Source organism: Protopterus annectens, chromosome 3.part0 (assembly GCF_019279795.1).
Source record: "Protopterus annectens isolate FY-2018-M chromosome 3.part0, PAN1.0, whole genome shotgun sequence".
Classification (NCBI taxonomy): domain Eukaryota; kingdom Metazoa; phylum Chordata; order Ceratodontiformes; family Protopteridae; genus Protopterus; species Protopterus annectens.
In genome coordinates, this window is record NC_056731.1 from 681,125,421 (window position 1) to 681,142,941 (window position 17,521).

The window sequence follows — 17,521 nt, forward strand, 5'->3', positions numbered from 1 at the left end:
CTGTAGATGAGGGTAAGGTGGTTCACACAGCCTATCTAGATCTCACCAAGGCTTTCGACACCATCCCCCACTCTGGAATTATAGATAAATTCACTAAACTAGGTATAAATCCCTATGTGACAAGATGGGTTGCCAACTGGCTCACTGACAGAACCCACACTATGAAAGTAGCAGACTCCAAATCCAACTTCAGACCAGTAACAAGTGGAGTACGACAGGGTTCAGTCCTGTGTCCTCTCCTGTTTGGTATCTACTTCTCTGAAGTATAGGCTAACACAGAAGGTCTTTGGCTAATGAAATTTGCAGATGACTGCAAACTAGTAGCCATAATCAAAACTCCAAAAGATGTGGACATCCAACAAAAGGGCCTTACTGAGACAGATGCCTGGTGTCAAAGCCATGGCCTCAAGCTCAATGCCAAAAAGTGCATTGTCATCCCTTTTGGTAAAAACTCTGTATCCATGAACTACCACATAGTTGGTAGTCTACTTAACACTGAAAGTGTGATAAGAGACCTTGGGACACAGGTGGACAGTAGTCTCTCCTTTGATTATCACATTGCCACAGTAGTCAGGAAATCCTTCTACATGGCACACCTCATCACAAAAGGTTTCTCATCCAGGAAAAAAGAGGTCATTGTTCCCCTCTACTCATCACTCATTAGACCCATTATAGGGTACAATGCCCCTTTTGGTATGTACCTCACAAGACATCTACAACAACTGGAAAGGCCGCAGAAATACCTCACAGAGAGGATTACCAGCCTCAAATAGATGCCCTACGCAGACCGTCTCAAAAAACTGCAGCTTTACTCCATCGCATATCGCCTACTCAGAGGTGATCTTTGCCTAACACACAAATCTATGTCAAACCCAGAGCTTTTAGACATGCTCTACTTAAAGAAATCCCAATCCCTACAAGTTACATGCTCTAGGGACCTAAATCTTGTCACCACAATAAACAGAACATGCTGGAGGGATAGATTCCTGTCCCAGAGACTTCCCATACTCTGGAACAAACTACCTATCAATATCAAACAAAGCTCCTCATTAGCACTCTTCAAGAAAAATCTTGATGATTCGATGGGAGATAGGAAATTCACCCCGGGGATCACTTCTGTGGCTCTGCTCAACAGTGGCACAGGAAAATAATTTTCTTGGGTGGCGAAAGCCAGGGTACCTTTTGGTTAGGCTTATATAGGCCCTAGGGCCAATAGCCTAGTACCTACCTATGAACCTATGAACCTATGAGTCTTACCTTTGCGTTGGGAAATTTGGGTGGGCATAAAATGGGCCAATAGGACTGATATTTACCTCAGAAATGCAAAGTATAGGATTTGATTCTTGCCTTAAAAACAGATATTGTCTAGACTTAAGATGAAGTCAGATAAGTGTCCCTTCTAGCATGGTAACAATTCTAGCCAAGGGATAATACTGGAAATGGCCTATAGGATGGTGTTAGATTTAATGTGCGCTTTCTTCATATCCCTTAGTGTTTAAAAGTAATTTATCACCTGCTTACTACAAGAACTGCAAACACACTATACTTTTTTTCTGTTAAATAAATTATGGCTTCATTACACTTTCATTATGCATGAAAATGCGATATTATACCTTTAATAATCAAAGTGTTCTAATTGCTGTTGGCTTTCTACATTGTCATTAGATATGACTTAAAGTGAACAATCCAACATAGGATGTCAGCAGAGAGTAGAAAATCCTGGAATTCATGGGTGTCTCTTTCTCTCTCTCTCTTTTTTTTTTTTTACAGTGCCCTAATTTACTTGGCTCTGTGCTTAAGAATGCAGTGGATAATTAAAAAAAATGGTAAGGAGATACGTACTACTCAAGAATTTTAACTATCGTCTCCTCACCTATTGTTCAGATCTTCAGTCATCAAAGTAGCCATCAGTCTCATATGCCCCTGAAGCATGTACATTAAAATTAATGCAGCAGGAAAGAAAAAAAAAACACATTTAGGTTCATCTGGGTGAACAGTTTTTCCTGATTAAATGGCCAATGGTTACCTTGGGTGAACATAGTGGTTCAAACATGAAATATCAAAGCATCGTAAACACTTTTCTTTGAAGAACCTCAGACTGAAAAAGAGGAATCCCTCACACGAGAGAAAATGAGTCTCAGATGCTATATGTATGCTTAGAGTCATATCATATATCAGTGGGCTTTGTCTACAAAACGCTGGTCCTAGTTTTGCCCATAGCACTAATTACACTCTGTAACAACCATATGACACTGTACACAACCCTAAGTCCAGACATAATTACAGTTCTTAAGCATATTCCTAAATTTTGAGTCTAGTGCTACCATTAGGGATGGCGTTAACTGATATGTGAAGGTGGGGATTGGTAACTGATATCTACTTTTCGATTATTAAAGTAGTGTGAGTAAAATGCCTGTCTTAATTTAGATAAATGCCTAACTGCCTAGACTGAACACAGTCCTCCAAAGTCAGAAAGCTAGGTCTAGAGTTGAGATTATCATGGACCTTGATAGCTGAGATAGTATTTAGGAGGAACTGTATGTGAAGGTGCAAAAATCAACATTAAAGCTCAAAGTTAAAGTTAGGGTGTAGGTGATTTTTTTTATATACTGGGCTGTGATTAAAGATGGGTTACATCAGTGGTATTACTAAACAACATAACCTTGGTCTTCAAAGCTGCAGTCAAGGTTTTCGTTTGTGGTATGATGCATGTTTACGTTTTATAGACTGTGAGTGGAGGGTCAGTCTTATTGGGTAGTATGTGTAAAAATGCATTTTTTAACCATACTCTTAAATGGCAGCATACATTTTGCCTTCTAAATTGGAAAGTAAAGTTAGGGTAAGGATTATAGTAAAGATTAGGATTAATTTATAAGTGAATGCTGGGTTACTTTTAGAGAGGAACTGTAATTGAAAATGGGCAATTACTTTAGGCATATTCCTGCTTAACAGCCTAACTTAAACTCTCAAAGGTATGGCTAGGTTTAAAGTTTAGTACTGGAGTTATGGTTGTCTGTGATCTGAGGAGAAAAGTTATTGCTATTTGTAGAGCAGGGGTTAAAGTTATAAAGATTCTGATGCCCCACTATTGGGCCAGTAATCAAGGAGCCCCAATCCTCACCACTGGCAACAGTGGGGGATGTGCATTGGGAGGATGACAAGTACACATACAGTAAAGTGCAATTTCTCTTAAGAGTACACAGAGACCACAGTCAGTCTGAGGCTGGTTTTTCCCTCTTTCTCCAGATCTCCAGTAAGACTCCCCACTGGCACAGCTATAGAGTTGAGATATCAGCTGAGTGGCCAAGCCAAGACCTCCAGCACCCTCTCTGTGTTTTGTGTCCCTGCCCAAGTAGCTGACGCACGCACACACTTTGAGATTTGATTGATATACAAACACACATACCTGGGAAAGGCTGGCACAGGTTTACTAGCTATGCCTACTTTTGCCCAGACTATAAGGTATTTATCACTGTCACCACCCATGTCTTTATCAGCTACTTTAAGGCCCTTAACAAAGGGTGTCCAATCTTACTGTGTAATGTTACTATCAGTACAAATGATAGTTTGACCAAGAGCAAGGCTATTAGGAGTGGCCCACTGTGTCACCAAATAAATATGCAAGCACTCTCAGAACTTAAATATGTCTCACAAATATCAGCCACAATGAAAGGTTTAACGATATTTAATAATAAATAATAAAAGAACAAGAAAATACTTGGTATATAATCACAGTTACATCAGAGCTCAAAATCACAGGAAATATTTAAAGCAACATTGCAGGACAGTCTCAAATAAATAAAGAAAACATCTAAACTATACTTCACTATATTCCTGACTGAATCTAAGAGAATTACTACACCCTAATTAACTTACTTACAGAGCAAGCAAGGCAGATGTGGTGAGTGGATCTTGATATTATCAGGTCAAAGACAAATACAGAATACTCAGTCTGTCACTCTGAGACTTCTTAAATTAATATTTCAAATATTACTGCTGGGTTGGCTTGCAGCATGACATCACTTCTTGTCATCTGACTTCATCCAGGTGAAAACACCCACTGATGCATTTGGTAGTATTTAGCATCCACTTGTGAAAACACATAAACAAGGACTTCTCTTAGATCTAAGGCAGATACTAGAAGTCATAAAACAATAAACACTTCCAAGACAATACAAAGACTTCTAGTTCTAGATATTGTGTCTGTTACTGCACTGAAATTGAAAGATAACATATTTTGTTTATGACCCAGCCATAAAGTAATTCAATCTCAACTATTCTTCTGAAGTTAACTTTTGTGTTGCAGTTTCCATTGTTAAAATATATACATCTAAACAATTACATCTATAACACAAGCATCTTACATGAAGCATGTTGATATTCACAGATGACACATAACCATTTACATAATTCCAGAGAGCTGTGCTGGGAGTATCTCCTTTTGTTACACTTCTGTATAAATCATGTTAATATTCACAAATGACATGCAATCATTTACAAAATTCCAGATAGCTGGGCTGGCAGCATCTCCTTTTTTACAGTTCTATATTTATATTCACAAATGGCATATAATTATTTACAAAATTCCAGCTAGCTGAGCTGGCAGTATCTCTTTTCATGACAAGAATTTTGAAAGCTGTGTTGACTTAGGGACGCAATGAGACTGAAAATGCAAGCTTCTTTCAGGAATGTCCCTAACCAGCAGTTCAAACTTTACTATCCAGTTTGGGTAATATGGTTATAGTTAGGGATAGGCATATTTGAATTCTGTTGGTTAAGGTTAGTCTTAGGACGTTAGTGGGCTTAATTTAGGAATCAACTTAATCTACAATTTCATCCTAAAATTTGAGGTTGTAGGGCAAGGTTATTTTTTAAAGGGAGAGTTGATGTTAGTATTAGATAGCCCTACATTATTTTCATATGGAAGGAGATTCAGTAAGTGTACAGCCTTCCATACTTGTACCAAATCTGTGTTGCCCTACCAGGCCATCTGTATATTTGAAGGAAGTGTAACTTTTATTTTGTGTACCATTTCTTTGTATTTCATTCATTCATTCCTAATCTCACAAGTGATCCTATAAGTTTTTGCTTTAACCCTGGTCCTGCTCCTCACATTATTAGACAACAGTAATAAATTAATGCATTACAAAATATAACTCTGTAGTAACAGGTTCATAGGTTGATAGGACGATGCTAGGCTATCAGCCCGGAGGCCCTTATAAGCCTAGCCAAGAATTTTACCCATGTTCCCACAAAGTCAGCACCTGTTTTCTCTGTCCAGCAGGGACACAGGTGGGATCCCAGGGGTATATTTTCTGTTTCCCATCCAGTTGTCCAAGTTCCTCTTAAAGAGGGCTAATGAGATACTCTGCTTAACATGGAGAGGAAGTCTATTCCACAGATGGGGGAGTCACTGGGACACAAATCTCTCCCACCAATAAGTACTATTAATGTCACAGACCAGATTGAGACCTTGTGGGCCAGTTGTGTGAGTGGAGTTTGACTTACGGATATGCAGCAACTCCATCAAGGCTGAGTCCGAGATGGCCTTCATTGCCAGACACAGGTCACCTCTGAGCAGTCTGTATGAGACTGAGTAGCGGGACAGGCCTTTTAGCCTATCTGTATAGGATAAGTGTTTGAGACCCTGGATTTTCCTTGGTCAGGAACCTCTGTGTTCTCTCTAACTGCTACATGTGTTTGGCAAGGTACATGTCGAAGAGGGTATTGTACTAGATAATGGGTCTGATAAGGGAGGAGTACAGGGATATTATGACCTCCTTGTTTCTGGATGAAATACCCTTACTTATGAGGTGGGGCATGTAGAAAGCCTTCCGTACAATGGATGCAACATGGTGGTCAAAAATCAGGTTGCTATCAACCAGGGTGCCCAAGTCCCTCATGACTGATTGTATGCTTAGTACATTGTTGTTAATGTGATAATTAGTGGGGACACCATTTTCTACAAAGGGGATAATGATACATTTCTTAGCATTCAGTTTGAGGCCATGCTTTTGGCACTAGTCATTAGTTTGTTAAGGGCCTCTTGGAGGATGTTCACTTCACTAGTGGAATTGATGACAGTGCCTAGCTTGCAGCATTCTGCAAACTTGGTCAGCCACAGACCACTGAGTTTGGCTTGCACCTCAGAAAAGAATATCCCAAACAGTAGAGGCCCCAAGACCAATCCTTGGGGTATGCTGCTTGTTACAGGTCTACTACTAGAGGTGTCTTCCCCTATTTTGACTGAGTGAGTACTATCAGTGAGCCAGTTATCTACCCATTTGGTAACATATGGGTTGATGCCTAGCTGGGAGAGTTTATCTATTATGTGGAGTGAGGAATAGTGTTGAAGGCTTTGTCTAGGTCAAGGTAGGCAGTGTACACTGTCTTGCCATCATCCATGGCTTTGGTGACTATTTCGAAGAAGGCGACCAAGTTTAATAGGCATGATCTCCCTGTGACAAAAACAAACTGTGTGGGATCAAGTGTTTGGTGGTTGCCAATGTCCTTGTTTATAAGGTCCATGATAATGCATTCCATGGCCTTGTAGATCAGGCTAGTTAGATTGATGGGCCTATAATTGCCTGGGTTGGTGGACTCTCCACCTTTGTGCAGAGGGATGGCAGTGGCTGTCCTCCATTCTGCTGGGATGAAGCCGATGCACAGGCTTTGGTTGAATAGGGTGCCTAGTGATGCTGAAAGCTCTTGCCTGAGTTTATGTAGGACACAGCCAGGGATGTTGCTGGGTCCCATGGAGGCTGTATTTTTTGCCTTTGAGAGGTCATTAATAACTTGCTCTCTGGTGATGAGAGGAGGGGGGAAGGTGCTGGGGATGTCCTGGTTTACTGATGGGTGAACAGGGGGGTGAAGTTTTCACTGAACCTGTCTGCCAGCAGGTTGGCTATATATATGGCATTTGTGTATATAGTATTCTTGACCACCAATTCAGAGTGGATTTGGCCATTACCTTTGAGATTGAGTACGTATGCGAAGAAGGCCTTGTGATTGTCCTTAGTGGATGTGGCCAATTTGGACTCGAAGTTAGCCTTAAAGGATTTCACCAGTGACCTTATTTGCCTGTTCAGACAAAGGAGAGATTGCTTTCAACTTGGCACCTTCTCCTTCTTGGTACTGGATAGCAATTTTTTTCCTTTTATTATAGAGTCTGTTTGTTGCTGCTGTCCACCAGACAGGTTTACTCTTCCTTGAGGAAGATGATTTGGTCCTGTCAGGTATTGCTGAGTCCATGCAGCTATATAGGTGCTCATATAGTTTTTTTGATGTAGACTTGGACATTAGTGCTTGATTCAAATGAAGGGATGGTGGGTGTGAAGCTGCTTATACCTGCTCTCAGGAGGTTGTAATCAGCTTTGGAAAATGTTTTTGTTTGTACCTTGCAAAGGAAGAGGTCATGGGAGATGGTAACTTCGAAAGTGATTGCTTTATGGTCACACCTTACTTAGGAGGATGAAACTGTAGGGGTGCTACAGTGGCTACTCATGTTGGTTAGTACCAGGTCCAGGATATTTTCACCTCTTATGGGGGTGTCATCCAGCTAATCCAATGCATTGGCATTGACAAAGTCGAGGAATCTCTGGGCATTCGTGTTTGAGCTAGAATAAGCCTTCCACTTTGTGGTTGGGTAGTTAAAGTTGCCTAGGATCAGGGTAGAGGGTTGAATCTTGATAGATTCAAGTAAGTCCAGATAGGTGGATTGGGCCTTCTGAGTCATGGTTGAGAGTCTGTAGCTAGCTATGATTTGAATAGGTGTTTTGTCAATAGTTAACTGCACCTGAAGTGTCTCCTGTACTTCATACTCTTTGAGCAGGCTGTAAGTATGTATGTCTTTGATAAATATTGAAAATCCATCTCCTTTGGCTTTGTAGCCCTCTGTATGGGGGTCTGAAAGTATGATAGGACAAGAAACCAGGTAAGGCTGTGGTGCTCCCGGCAACTTTGAACCAGGTCTCAGTGACTGCACAAATGTCAGCATCTTCCAGGGTGAGGAATGCTTGCAATGAGTACAGTTTCATCTTAAGACTCCTAGCGTTTAGGAGCATGACCTTTAAATTTTGTTTAGAAGAATTTTTCACATTGGTAATTTTGTCCTCATGATTTTGCCTAAAAAAGGCACTATGGGGGAGAAGCCTGAAGTCCAGGGGAGACAGCTGAAGGCCATCTCTGGCAAAGCATTATGGTCTGTTAGTCATGTCCTCCCAGGCTGTCAGGTACTGGATCCCCTTGGAATGACACCAGAAAATAAACCAATTGTTAAAGTCAACCATTTTCTGTTTGTACTGAGGCGTCATTCTGGGTGATGGTAGGATGCTGCTTAAGGCTAGGGACATATCTGCCTGGGACATATATTCAGTGAGCTCAATCATGTCGCTCTTCATATAGTCCAGAGAGGTACTTCTCAAGTCATTCACACCAACATGGACTATGACAGAGTCATAACAGTACCTGTTGTTGACAGACTTGAGTGCATGAGTGATATGGTGGATTCTAGCACCTGACAAGCAACTTACAGTGACTTTCCCCTTGTCTAGCCTGGTGAGGGGCACATCTGTGTGTCTTATGATAAAGTCTCCTATGACTAGTATGTTGGGTATGTAGCTGGGCCTTAGAGGCTGTGAGACACAGGCATGTGTACTATGTTTGGTGCTTGGTGCGGTGGGTTGTGATGTGCATGTGTGCTTTTGCCTCGGAGGTCTCTTTTGTTTAGATATGTTTTTGTTGAGAATCTCCACATATGTAGGAATGTACTGTACAGGTGTGGGTGGTGTTAGAGATGTGTTCCTTGTGCAGACATCCTTCTCAGTGCCAGATGTACTGGCTTGTGATTGACAGCAACAAAGAAATATAGAAAAATTTAAGCAGGTGCATATACATTCTGTTATGTAAAAAAGTAACCACTAAGTTACTGTAAAAACCCTAAGCATTTTACAGTGCTTTAAATGAACAAACCACAACATGAGAAACCAATAAATAAATGAGTTATTGCAATGATTTTGTTAATAACATTAAAAGGCAAATGTTCTTAATAAAAACACATGTAGCATTAATTAGCAAAGCCCCTGTAGAATAATTAGGCCATTAGAGGCCTGTGAAATATGTTCACAGAAATGCAGTTCTGAATCTGAAAATGTAATGAATTCCATAGCAGTCTCATTGCAGAAAAAATGTTTTCAAGAAATCTCCATTCCCATCCTGGAAATAACTAGCAGCCCTAAACTTGCTGATAAAGGAGCCAATGTGATAGGTTGTTAATAAATCCTTATAGTGAGCAAGACTCCGGTTATGTAGAGCTTGGTAAGTTAACAAGAATAACTCAAATAGCAGCTTATAAAACACTGGACGTCACTTGAGATCCAACAGTACAGCAGTGATATAGCCATAATGGGAAGCTCTGGTCTACACTATAGCTACAGTTTTGCATCCATTTCTGATAGCAAGAGAACAGTGTACAGAAGCCACAGATATAAGATATGACAGCAGGTAAGGCAAGCTGTGCCAACAACATGAAAATGTATAACAAGGCTTTTAGGTGGAATAAAGTGCTTAACCTAGGCTCTCTCCCACAGAAGATAATACAGAAGATTATGACTGGATCACTGATCATCATCAGTGTATATAATGAAAAATTAATTTCAAAAAATGAGCCTTGAGAGAGGTATGAGAAGCAAATCTCCCGAAACCTACACCTAACATGATTGACTGGCAGTTTGATCATAATCTTTCATTGTACAGTGCTTTAAATTAGAGTTCTCATCTTATTTGTTTTAATTCATATTATGTTTTATTGAATTCTCAATATTTATGCAGTAATCCACATCTGGGTGTGGGTATATTAGACTTTACCCATGGCTGGTGTTTGATCACGAAAGTGAAGCCCGTGTGATCAAACAAAAGCATCCATGGGGAAATCCTGATATACCCACATCTGGGAGGGGATTATTGCTATTATACAATGACATTATTTAAGAAAGAAATGACTTACATTTATTTAATAATCCCCGGGATTCATTAATGCCTACACGTGTCCACTAAGAATCCACCATTCTGAGTGGACAGACGACACAAGCAGAACATTCACCTTCTTCCTCCTAATTTAGTTTTCCTACTGATTTTCTTGCAGTCTTAAATATTGAGGGGGATTCATAAAGGTTACCACAAAGTGTAGACCACATGTACACTTACTGTAATCTTTCTGAATGACTAGAAAGCTTGAGAAATGTGGTAGGGATGTCCTTAAATAAAGATCATGTACACAGTGTACACTTAATATACACATCGTGTAAGTGTCAATGAATCTGGCTTGTACTGTTCTTCCACATTTTTTCTTGTTTACTGATATATGTGCATCTGTAGGAGACTAATGTTCTCCATACTTGCACAGTACATAAGTACAGTGCAGGAGAAGCAACAGAGTAAAGAGATTCTCCATTACTGTTTTTGTGGGGATTTTTTTTACTGCTGAGATTTTCCGAGTGACAGGGCAAAAATACAAGGAAAATCAGGAACATTTTTGTTTGTTTAGTTTTGCAAAACATTCCTGATCTTTCTCATATTTTGCTCTGTCTCTCATCATATAACAATAGAAAGTCTGGATGTTCAATGGCACTTCAGTGGTCAGATTTTTTTTATTGGTATATGCTTAATTTGCAGTGGGAATGCTGGTTTGGCTGTCCAATTAATATGCACATTTTTGAATACTACTGAGAATTCATTGTATAATTATGGCTAAAGTGGTACACTATTCTTCTTCTTTTGACTTTTCCTGGTTAGGGGTTGCCACAGCAGATCATCTGTCCGCTCATGATTGGTAGTAGAGTTTTTACAGTGTCAAGTTGCCAGCCCAGCGCCCAACCTTCCACAGAAGGCACACACATGCACACACTCATACCTAGGGCCAATTTAGAGTGTCCAATCCACCTACAGCATGTCTTTGGGATGTGGGAGGAAACTGGAGCACCCAGAGGGAACACATGCGACCACAGGGAGAACATGCAGACTCCACACAGAAGGCACCCCAGCTGAGTATCGAACTGGAGAACCTCTTGCTGTGAGGTGACAATGCTAAAGCTGCACCACCTTGGCTGCCCTAAAGTGGTACATTATACTTGGAGTTATCTTTGTGTTTGTTTTCATCTGTTGTTGTGTAGTATTCCTTTTGTTTGGTTGTTTCAGCTTTCGGTCATATTGCTGTATGTGCTCTCCAGTTTGTTTCAGCCAAAAATATGGAAGTTGATGCATATTCTCAATTATAAAAATGAGAAAAAGTGTTAAGTTTTTACCTATATGTGCATACTACATAGTCAAGTAAAATTTTTAAACTTTATTATTCATCATTAGATTGTCAGTTATAGGATATAATTTCATATTTTGTTGGATGAAGCAGTTTGTCTACTTCCATTGTTATAGCTCATTAATTTTGCTTCTTTCTCCAAATAATTTGAAGCTAACTAGTTTGTGGAAAGGAGTTTGTTGAGTTATTTTTAGTGTTCTAATGCATTTCAACTTTTCTTATTTTGCAGATACATTATAGTGTATTGATATACAAAATATTCAGTTTCATTTTTGTTTTAAACTGAATAGTGTACAGTAGTTATAAATGTTTTGCAGGATTCAATGTCGACTTACTTAATGTATTTCATTTTGTAGGATAATGCTGTCAACAAAAAGTAGTCTGGATATTTTTCTTGAGGAATGTTTAGCCATTTTTTTCTGCACTCTTCATTACTTTAGGTACTTCGGTTACAAAAGGTTTGATTGCTGTTGCTGGGTCTCTTTCTGGCTGTGAGGCATATTCATATATTCTGGTTTTAATTTTTCTTGTACCTTTTGAGTGTTCATCTATTCTTTTTCTTGTCTGAATCTTATATTTTATATATTGTTTTTTTTCTGTGGTAGTACGCAGTGTGATATCTCTCCATTTTATGTATATTGTCCAGCTGCTTTTAGGGTGAAATACAATCCAATGTTCAAAAGCAGCATTTTCTCCCCTGACCTGTTTGCATAGAAGGGGGTGGCCCTGGGGCCCGTACTAAAACCCAATCATCTCAATTACAGATAGCAAGTTTGGTGCTACAGGAGCTGGGTGGAGAGGGGTAGAAAACAGCAGCATTTCCTTCTTGCCCACTCCAGGAGGGAGAGATTTTCTACCTATGATATGTCACCACCCCAGTGATGGGAATAGTGCAATAATCATATAGCAGATTGCCATTAGCATGTTGACATTGAAGGATTGGCCAGAGCTAACTGACATTATTTACAGTGATAAATGTGATGTCAGTAGCTCTGCCCAGTTAGTGCACAAAAATCCCTTGATATTCTATTAATTCTATTTAGACAACGGGCAAACTGTACATCAACACCTGAATGGAGAATGAGCGTTCTCCAGCAGGGTGTTAATGTACAAGTAATGCCCAGTGAAAAACAAGTCCACCACTTCATGGCAGCTTATCAAGCCGCCGTGGAGCTCAGACTGAAAAAATGCAATGGCCGCCATTATTTAACGCTCGTTAAGCAGCGGTTTTGCTGTTTAGTGAGTGTAAAAGATTAAAAAGAAAAAGAAAAAGGTAAGTATGTGTCTGCGTGTGTGTGTGTTTATGTCTGTGTGTGAGTGTATGCGTGCATGTCAGTGAGAGTGAGCCATTATTTTACACTCGCTAAGCAGCACTTTTGCTGTTTAGCGAGTGTAAAATAAGAAAATACAGCGTGTCTGAGAGTGTATGCGAGTAAGAGAAAGAAAGCGATCAACTTTGTGTGTGATTTTATGTCTGCAAGTGTGTGAATGAGAAACTGCTGCGGCATCGGGCCTCACAACACCCCTGGGTGGGCATTAATTACACATTAACACACACCCTGTTGAGCATTATTGCTTACATAATGCTACTAGCTGTTTTACTCTACTTCCTTTTAGTAACCCGCCATTGTTTATAGGTTCATAGATTGGTACTAAGCTAACTGCTCTTGCAAGCCATTTTAAGCCTAGCCAATTATCCCTTGTGAGATTCAAACCCTGCACCTTGTGCTTGCAAAGCAAGCACCTTAACCATTAGGCCACCCTCCCAACTCTATATACCTACATATCCCATGTGAAAATAGGTAAAGGCTGCCAGCCTAGCCAGATAGAATTTTGTAGATAATTCTGTCATTTGTAAATATAATGTAAGCCACAGGCTTGTTCTCTTAAATGTGAAAAGACTGCATTGGATATTGAACTGCAAAAATGTAACATCAGTGCATTCTGCTGTAACAAAGCTGATAAGTCAATTCTTTGATGTCAAAATTTGGAGCAGAGGTGTCCAGAGGGAGGCATTCTGACTATTGTCTTGAGACCAGAGTTAATTGCTAGAATTTGCATGAATAATTTTTTTTATTGCCCTTGCTTCCTGACCAGCTGCAAGATCAAAAGCACTATTAACCTCTGAGTTCTGTTAGCCTGGGAACCAGAAAGAAATGATGTAATCTGAAATGAATCAGTGGTACTGTGTTATCTATTTAAGGATAGAAAGAATTAGGGCATTAGAGCATTTTGTCTTGAGAACATCCAACATCACCAGCACTGCCTGTATCTATATGTAAGTAGGATCTTAGACTTTAGTGTTTCTCTTAGAAATAGCTAGGAACACTAGACTAAGTGTTTTTCTGTAATGTCAGAAGTTTTCTACTGTATTATTTTAAACATTTCTCTGTGATCTCCCAACTCTTGACTAGCACTGTGTAGTAAGAAGTATTGTCTTGAACAAACACAAACTAAGAAGCAAAAATGAACGTACTAAACCCACTTGTCAGCAGAAAATACAGAACAGCAAGCCACAGCAACTTCAAATAAGGCAAAAGTATTTGGTATAAATACCAAATACTTTTGCCTTATAAATACCAAATACTTTTGCCTTATTCGAAGTTGCTGTGGCTTGCTGTTCTGTATTTTCTGCTGACAAGTGGGTTAAGTATTGTCTTGTGTTTTTATTATTTATTATTAAATATTTTTAAACCTTTCAACTGTGGCTGTTTTGTGTAGAGATAATTTAAGCTCTAGAGTACATTGCATATATATATATAGTGATACTGTACCATGTCACTCCAAATAAGCTTTTCTGTTCAATCACACTTACCATTTGGATAATAATATTGCACAGTAATGATTGGACACCCTTTAATAAGGGCCTTTGAGTAGCTGATAAATATTAGTTGGGTGGTGTCAGTGATTTCTACCATATAGTCTGGGTAAAAGAGGCATAGCTGGAGAACCTGTGCCAGCGTTCCCCAGAAGTGTCTATGTGGTTGTATAAACTCTTATCTCAAAGTGTGTGTGTGTGTCAGCTACTTGGGCTGGGACATGAAACACTGCTTGGACAGAGAGGGTGCTGGAGGTTTTAGCTTTCCCACTAGGCTGAGATCTGGACCCTATAGCTTTGCCAGTGGGAGTCTTATTGGGAATCTGGAGAGAAAGGGAAAATCATCCCCAGACTGACTGTGATCTCTGTGTGCTCTTAAGGGGAATTGTACTTGACTGTGTGTCTATTTATTATCCTTTCCCCTTTATGGATGCCCCTCACTGGTGTTAGTGGTGAGGATTGAGGGTCCTTGATTGCTGGGCCAGTGCACGAGTGTCACATATTAATTGTTTGGCAGTGGTGGGATATCCACACCACATATTAATTGGTTGGCAAATACTAATTGGCTTGTAGTGGTGTGGGTAGAATGAATTCCTGTAGCTTGTGTACAGTGGTCACTGAAGGTGTTTTGTACTCTAAATCAGCCACACAGTGAATACTCAGAGTTCAGATCACAATTGCTTTATTTCTTTGGTTAGCTTAGTTAGTCAGGAAGAGCAGGCAGCATGTCAGCAGAGGAGTACAGAAAGCTGACAAGGAGCCAGCTGGCTGAGATGTGCCAGGCTAAGGGACTGGTGCATGGAAACCTGACTAAGGCAGACATGATTACAGGTTTGGTCACAGCTGCATCAGAAAACAGCAACCAGGAGGACAATCAGACTAGCAGTGGAGACGTAACACACTCAGATAATGGACAGCTAAACCTTTCTGCAGAGGACTTTAAAATCCATCTGGAGCTAAAGAGACTTGAGTTGGAGGCCAGACATTTGGAAATAGAAGCAGCTGAGAGACTGAGGCATCTAGAGATTGAGGACAATGAGAAACTGCAATAGTTGCAGGCTGTGGCAAATGAGAAACTGCTACGCCTGGAAGCTGAGGAAAAAGAGAAGCAGAGGCAGCGTGAGAAGGTGATGCTGACTCTTTGTCAGTGTCTTGGAGGTAATGGGAAAGGAAGTAACTGAACCCCAGAAGCACAAAAGGTCAGTAAATTTCTTCCACAGTTTAAAGAGGGGGATCATTTTGATAGTTTCATTCATATGTTTGGGAGGGTATGTAAACAGTATGATGCTGACCAAAGGCTCTGGGAATGGTTCCTCACCCCCCTTACTCCATGGTAAAGCTGTAACTGTGTTGTCTAAAATGTCTGACATTGACTGTTTTAATTATATTATGGTTAAGAAATGTTTGCTAGAATTGTTTAAGCTAACACCTGAAATGTATAGGAAAACATTTTGTGAGCATAGCAGGCGAAAGTTTATGTGAATATGTTGCTGAACTGAGCACTTATTTTCATAGCTGGGTGAGTGGATGTCAGGTCACCACTTTTGAAGGGCTGGCAGACCTTTTGGTAAGGGAATAAGCCCTTAGCACTTTGCATGAGGACATGAGGATCTGGTTGGCCGATAGATAATGTGTTACTTCAGATGAGTTGGGGAAGAAGGGAGACCTATACCTAGCAAACAGGGCATCCCTGCACAGGAAATGGGCTCCCAGTACTGCTCATTGGTCTAAAGGAACCATGTTGGGCAGCACAGACTGCCCCAACAGAATCTGCCAGTAGCAAGGGAAGCCACTATTCAGGTACCCATCCAGGACCTAGGGTTAAATGTTTTGAATGCAACCAGTGAAGCCATGTGGCATACAGATGTCCATGGATGCAAGGTGGGGAACAAAAGGTGAGAGACCCAGTAAGTGGGAAAGACAAAATGTCAATAGTAGGTTGTCTTGAGGCAACAAGGGTACCGATCTACCATCCTGCAAATGCCCTGATAGGGAAGGATTTGGATGAGGCAGTACCATGTGCTTATGCAGTTACATGCAGTCAGGCTAGGAGACAAGGATGGGGGTCTGATAGCCTGGGGGAGACCCAGACAGACTGCATACTTGAAGCCAGGACTGGTGAGGTGGTTAGTTCAGGGAGGGAGTTACACTGTAGCAGTGAAACTGAAGTTGAGCCACATCTACTTGTGGGTACTGATGTTCCCTTGGACAGAGGGACTGCAAAGGTAGAGGTGAGTAGTAGAACCCAGGCTGAGGCACCACTGTTAGAAGATGCCAGACTTCCTGTAGAAGGGGAGCTGGGAAGAGTTACAAAGAGAGAGTTGAGACAAGCTCAGCTCTCACACTGCAAGGCCTGAGGCAGGTAGCTAGTGTGGCTCCTGATTCTCAAGGAAAGGGGGAATCTGTATACTGGGACAAAGGGTTATTGTATAGAGAGTGGACCCCTGATGAAGGGCTAGAAGGTGAAAGGGTACAGCAGTTCGTAGTGCTAGAGCCTACCATCTGGCACTTCTAGCCATAGCCCATGCTATTCCCTTTGCAGGTCATATGGACATAAAACGTACAAAGAGACGTATTATGCAGAACTTCTATTGGCCAGGAATTTCCAGAGATGTAACAGGGTACTGCAGGACCTGTGAGCTGTGCCAAAAGGTAGGCAAAGCAGGAAACAAGGTGAGAGCTCCTTTGATGTCTTTGCCTTTGATTGAGGAGCCATTTCAGAGGGTAGGTATGGATATTGTGGGGCCTCTGAGTACCCGAAGTTCCACAGAGAAGACGTATATCCCAGTAGTAGTGGATTATGCTGCACAATACCCTGAGGTAGTGGGTCTGCCCTCCACTGAGGCAGAAAAGGTGGCAAATGCTTTGTTAGAGATTTTCAGTAAGGTAGGTTTTCCAAAAGAAATACTGACTGACAGAGGTGCCAATTTCATGTCAGACCTGCTGACTTGTCTGTGGAAGTCCTGTGGGGTGAAGCACTTGAAGACCACCCCCTACCATCCCCAGATTAATGGTCTTGTTGAGAGGTTAAACTCTACAATCAAGTCCATGCTACAGGCCTTTGCAGACCAGTTTAAGAGGGAGTGGAACAAATATTTGCCCCATCTGCTGTTTGCTTACAGAGAGGTTCCCCAGGAATCCACATGGTTTTCACCCTTTGAGGTGTTGTATGGGAACAGGGTAAGGGGACCTCTAGATTTTATTTGTGATGAGTGGGAAGGTGAGTGTGAACCTCAAAAGGAGTCTGTTGTGGCATATGTCCTAAACCTTAGGATAAGGCTTAGGAAACTTATGAGTTTGGCCCAGGAGAACCTGGCAGAAGCCCAACAACAGAAGAAGGTATGGTATGACAGGAATGCTCTAGCTAGAGAGTATGCTGTAGGGCAGCAGGT